This window comes from Mastomys coucha, unplaced genomic scaffold (genome assembly GCF_008632895.1).
Source record: "Mastomys coucha isolate ucsf_1 unplaced genomic scaffold, UCSF_Mcou_1 pScaffold13, whole genome shotgun sequence".
In the NCBI taxonomy this organism is placed as follows: Eukaryota; Metazoa; Chordata; class Mammalia; order Rodentia; family Muridae; genus Mastomys; species Mastomys coucha.
The window spans coordinates 1,842,785-1,848,439 of NW_022196895.1; the positions used below are offsets into that span (position 1 = coordinate 1,842,785).

The following is a 5,655-nucleotide window of genomic DNA, read 5'->3' on the forward strand; positions in this document are numbered from 1 at the left end:
AGATGGGTATAGCTATGGACAGACTAAGGAAGGACATGTTGGTACCAGGAGTTTGGAAGCCTGTTTTAGCTATTACCTGGCCTAGTGACATGGCACAGTATGTCACTATTTAGGTCTTTAAGTCTTTGCTTCTACGCCAGCAAAATGAGAGCTAAGCTAGCTACGCTCTTGCCTTTGATTCCCATCTAGGCTCAAGTCCCATGGAGAGCTGACATAATAGCACTGGCTTCAACACCCCCTGCTGGTGGGCACATGAACTGCTTGCTCATCTTCCAAACATGGCCGGTTACTGCAGCAGTTTTTATTGTGTAGCAGAAGTGAGAGCAGAAGAACAATAACAGGATGTCCTGGAGAGGCGGATCTATTGCTTCTAAAACTGGCTGCAGCCAGTTCACAGTACTCATGAGTAAGCTCATCAACACACAGAGTTCCACCTCCTCAGACCTCTGGGGGTGGGAGGTAACAAAGGGTTCAGTCAGGGCTTAGGAGGTGGGATTTAGCACACACCTCTGAACATACATTCTAATAGCAAACTGGCCATATATCTGAGCCTGGGACCTGCTAACACTCAGCGCCTCAGTCACAGTGGGTCTCAGAGCAGGCAGTGCCCCGGGGAGGGAAGGCCCACTCAGTCTCTGGGCTTATTCCTCTTCCCTGAGGATGGTCTATTCATGGCAGTCGTCACCATTTCCAGCTCAGCTCTCACATGAGATGAGTTTATTGATACCAAACGATGCTTCAGCTGCTATGCAGAACATCTGGGTAACAGCTGCTAGGCCCCAGCTGAGACTTTTGTAATCGTTCGGAGATGATTCGTGAGCACAGCACATACAGTTCACATTCCACTACTCAAGAGAATGTGAGATAACGACATTTCAGGCTGTCTGAGGCACTTGTGGGGTGTGGGTCCAGGAGGGAAGTATGTCTTGTTCAGAGGTATGTATGGATCAACTGAAAGCATCTGAAAATGTCACAGTGATCTGTGCACAGGTTTCCGCTCCTGCTCCCTCCACAAAACCACACCACCTGAGCATCAATCATTCTAGAAACACGTGTCTCACTGTGGCACCTAAGGTTGGGCATTGGGAGAGCTTCTTCTATATGCCCACCATCCACTCTGAAATGCTACTCCCTTGAGGCTAGAGGTGGTAGCAGAGTGGCAGGGACATCTGTGGAGCAAGGAGAAAGAAAGATTAGCACTTACTATGTTCTCAGGGAATGGATACTCTGTATACCTTCCTCCTTTCTCCTGTAGACATAGAACAAAAAATACCCCTACACTTGCTGCTAGAGGAAGAACTCAGAAACACACAGGACTTGCTCAAGGCCACTGAACAAACAAGTTGGGTTGTTATCACCAAACACTGCAGATTGGGCAATTTATAAACAACAGAGAAGTTCACTGCTCTTGGTTCTAGAGGGAAGGAAGCCTGAGATGAAAAGGGCCAGCAGATCGGTGGCTGGTGACGGCTCATTTTGTGTCTCAATGACTGCCTTTTTTCTTTTCTTTTTACTAAGTTGGTTCTCTCTCCCCCTTCTTTCTCCCCAGCCCCATGCCTATTGTCCTCCCCCCCACCCCCCAACACCCGCTCTGCACCCTGCACACCTTTTCTTCCGTTTTTGTGACCCATTGAATGTAACCAGAGCCATCTGTGTGACCACTGGGTTGGGACTACTTGCAGGAGACTGGAAAGTGACCAGTGGGTTGGCAACTGAAGGCAATCACTCCTGTTTCCCCTGAATCTACCGGTAGCAATAGTTCATCAGTGAAGGGTGAGGCCTGTGAACCCCTCTTCCATCCACGCCTGACTGTTGGGGGGCCATTCTGTGCAGACTTCTGCAGCTGCTGGGAGCTCATGACCGTAATGCAACCTGGGATCACAGGTGTGTACCACCACACCCAGATGGGCCCCCCAGCTGCTACTTGGGGAAAAAGCTCTCGTCCGTTAGCAGGCTAGCGTATCACACCAGTCGTTGTGTTTAAAGCTCGGATGGCTTGGATAAGCAACCTCTGGGCTCGACCCCTCCACTTTCTACAGTAGTTTTACACTTGGTCTTCCTTAAGGCACCGGAGAGCAGACTTGAGTCCTGTAAACAGTCTTCCCTTGGAGCTCTATGATTTATGTGCTGATAAGTGGCCGGGCGTGCCCACAACACTCAGTCCCTGGGGCCGGAGCTGTTGCAGACACTGTGTTCATGCCTATAGCTCGCGTGCATGGGGCCTGCTGTGGCAGGTCTGATGGTGACAGGGTCTCTTGCTTCCCTGCCTCTTGATAAAATTAATTCAGCCAAGAGTCGCAGACAGTTTAAGCAGAAGTTTGGTTAGTAAAGTTAAGTGGAGCAGTCCAACAAGAGGCTATCCCAAGATGATAAGCAGCATGTCGGGTTCTCTGTTGCTGATTTTAAAGAAGATTCTGTGGGTGCTTACAAAACAGGCTGTACTTGATGAGCCAGTGTGTGCCACCTAGAGTAAGAACGGGCTCCTGGTAAGGATGGCAGCCATAGATGTGTTGCTCAGCTCTCCTTTCTGGGGAGAACCTAACACAAACCAGGAGTCTCCAGCCCCAGTGCCACAACTACTCATAATGTCTAACCCCAGGCTACACTGTACCTCCACTAGCCCAGGCAGTGTTAGGAGAGATGGGGCTCCAGCGTGGGGCTCCCTCTAGGCTGGCAGTCCTCAGCTGCCCTGCTGAGCAAGGCTTTCTGTTACCACGTAGCTTCCGCCTCTCCTTCAGAAGGTGCATCTGCTTCTTCTAGGCTGCATGCTTTCTCCCTGTCAGCCCTTGTCTCTGCTCTTCTTCACTGACCCCAGCACCCCATCCTCACCAATGTTGCCTCCTCTCCTGCTTCCCAGAGAACCTAGCTCCTAAGAACAGGGTTTAAGCTGAAGAACAGCAAATTCTCACATTGGGTCTGGAAGAGAGGAGAGCAGTGGGGAAGATGGTGGCTGGAACCTACCACCACCACAAAGAGCAGCAGACGGATGTGGTGTGGTTTCAGGACTCAGAGCTGATGAGGCATTTTTGAAGGATTTGGTGTGGTGTTTTCATTTGGTAAATGAAAACCGAAACCAACTTTAACTAAACCTCTAACGTGAATGGGAAGAGAGAAGATATAGGGAGGGACACATCTTGGGACAGATCCCCACTTGTCCACATTCTGCTCAAAAGACCCTTGGGATGCACAGATGGAAATAAACATACCTTCTAACCCGCTGAACCCCCTTGGATGCCCTAGCAGTTCAGCAGCTCACCTCTCTCTGGGGTTCCAGAATCTGGCTAGCTAACTCCAGGGTTAACATCTGTGAGATGATGCAAGCTGCCCCTGGACAGGGCATCCTTTTTCTGGTTATTTTCTATTTAGCCAGTTCTTCTACTCTAACATCTTTCCACCCCAAACAGCTTCTTGCACATTTTCAGACTCTCCAGCACCCATCACCCAGACTTTGCCATACAAGTGGCCCAGGAAGCAGCAGGGTGCCCAGTCGCTGAGACCAGTTCCCCATGTGATCCCCGTGGTGAGCCTCAGCCCCTCCGGCTGCCTAGTACAGTGAGCATTTCTGAGCATTCCTTACTGCCTCCTTTCTGCTTGGCTTTCCTCTCTGTTCTCAGGAAAGAATGCAGCATCATGGGAGACTGCTAATGAGCCTCTGCCTAGTGCAAACTCAGGGCATGAGAGGGCCTGCAATGGCAGTGACCCTCAGGTCCTTTCACTTCCAATCTAAAGAGGAAAAGGAACCCTCCAGGCTCCACAGCCTTCCGGGGGAAACAAAACAACAATGACGACGGCGACGACGAAGATGACGACGACAACAACAACTTTTCTCTTCCATGAACGAGAACGGAAGCGCACTGGCCCCAGAAGCCTCTGGATGCTGGCCTGGAGAAGCTGGAACAGTTTGGCGCCATCCTCTCCGGAAGAAAGCTCCCTTGTTCCCATGCACAAAGGATGGACTCAGGGCAGGCGACAGGACTTGAATGCTAATGGCCCAGGGCGCTTGCAGGCTGTGACTCTGCTCGGCAGGGAGGCCAACCTGCTGCTGGGGCTGGCCCTATCATGCACCCCGATGTGCTGGGGTCGGGGCTGCACCTCTTTCTAGGCACCAGGTCCCACAGGGGAGACTGCCTGCTGAGAGGGGCCCCACCCATACCCATCATGGAGGGAAACCTGGAACCGGAGAGAGCATCTGTCTCAGGCAATATAAACCACTAAACATCCGTGCAAACTTGGACCAACAGGTCCTACAGGAATGTACTAACCATCTGCTTTTCCTTAGCTTTTTTTTTTTTGAGCAAATTATGTTTATTATGCTAATTTATTTTACTGTCAACAACACCGAAAGACACATTTGCCTCTAAACAACATCATTATATATCTCATTCTGGCTTATTTCCAACTAGGCTTTTTTCCCCCTGCTACTGTGAATGCAACAGGGATGAATACATATCAAAAGGTAGATTTATGTACAATTGTGGCCAGGATAAAAAAACCCTAGGTTCAGAAACTCAGGAGTGCCTACTCTCCCAGAAAGCACATGCTGGCAAAAGCAGAGGTCATGTGGGTGAGGCACCAGGCAGCTGCCAGCTTAGGCCCTTAAGGGATATTCTAGCCAGGGACTTTTACTAATGTCTGTGCGTTCCAAGGGAGAGGCCCTCAGGCATTTGTTTTTCTTCATCATTCTTCTCCCTCCTCAGAAAATCCTCCCATTCTCCAAATGGTCCCGGAAGAGGACTGAGGCGTCTGTACCCATGCCTCACTGGGAACTACGTCACTATACTCAAACCCGAAGGCACTATAGGAAGACCGTACAGTGATTAAATTTATGATGTCCTTACCTCACTCCACAGAGACCAGTAAAGTTCATATTTCCTGAAGGGTGGGCAGAAGAGCAGAGCAAGACCATACCCTTTAAAACACTCTGCCTCATTGCAGTGGACACAAAGGGAGCCAGCACTCCACACAAACTCTCATCCCCTGGCTGCAAGCTGAGGAAGTGCCAAGTAGCCTTTATGCTGACCCAAATAATTCATCAGTTAGGTAATAAGGCACATGAAGCTTCCTGGGAGGAACACTGGGTCATCAGAGGCCAGGAACAGTGGACATAGTCCACCTGCAGGAAGGAAGAGGAGCCTTCACTCGGCTTCCTGTGACGACAGGAGCAGCTGCAGACATGTGTGTTGGAGGGGGCCATTGCCTGCCTACCCTGGAAGTTCAGAAAAGCGTCCGGTGGCTTGTCCATGGCACAGATGACTGACCTGATAGAAGGAGAGATTCAGTTGTCCAGGGCTTGTGGGCATCCTTGATAATATTTGGTTTCGAAGAGCAGGTCGAGTTACAATCTTTACTATAGGGAGGATGAAAGGGTTGCAGGAAAAGCCTTTGCCCTCCACCGTCAGCAGGCCTAAGCTCATGTTCACACAGATGGCTGTTGGAGTTTATGGACTGGGAGAGAAGATAAAAGATGGTTAGAGTCACCCTCTGAGTTTCAGGGAAATGCGTCTCAGGTGCTGGGGACACGCGACCATCATGAGCCACACAGGTCCTGAAGACCCAATGAAACTTTGGTATTTTCTCCAACCCTGAAATGTGTGCAGGGCTCTCTCCCCACAAGACGACCCCCCTCCCCCGCATACCCTGGGGCCATCTTTCTTA

The 5,655-nt window shown here is 50.4% G+C and overlaps 1 long non-coding RNA gene across 1 annotated transcript; it reads right to left on the bottom strand.

Annotated features, from left to right (window-relative positions):
- Positions 1–282: 282 nt before the first annotated feature.
- LOC116086803 lies at positions 283–5,180 on the bottom strand. The gene is made up of 2 exons (XR_004117134.1): positions 4,839–5,180; positions 283–1,169 (listed from the first exon to the last, which is right to left on the bottom strand). It is a non-coding gene; the product is annotated as an uncharacterized LOC116086803 (long non-coding RNA).
- Between the last annotated feature and the right edge of the window lie 475 nt (positions 5,181–5,655).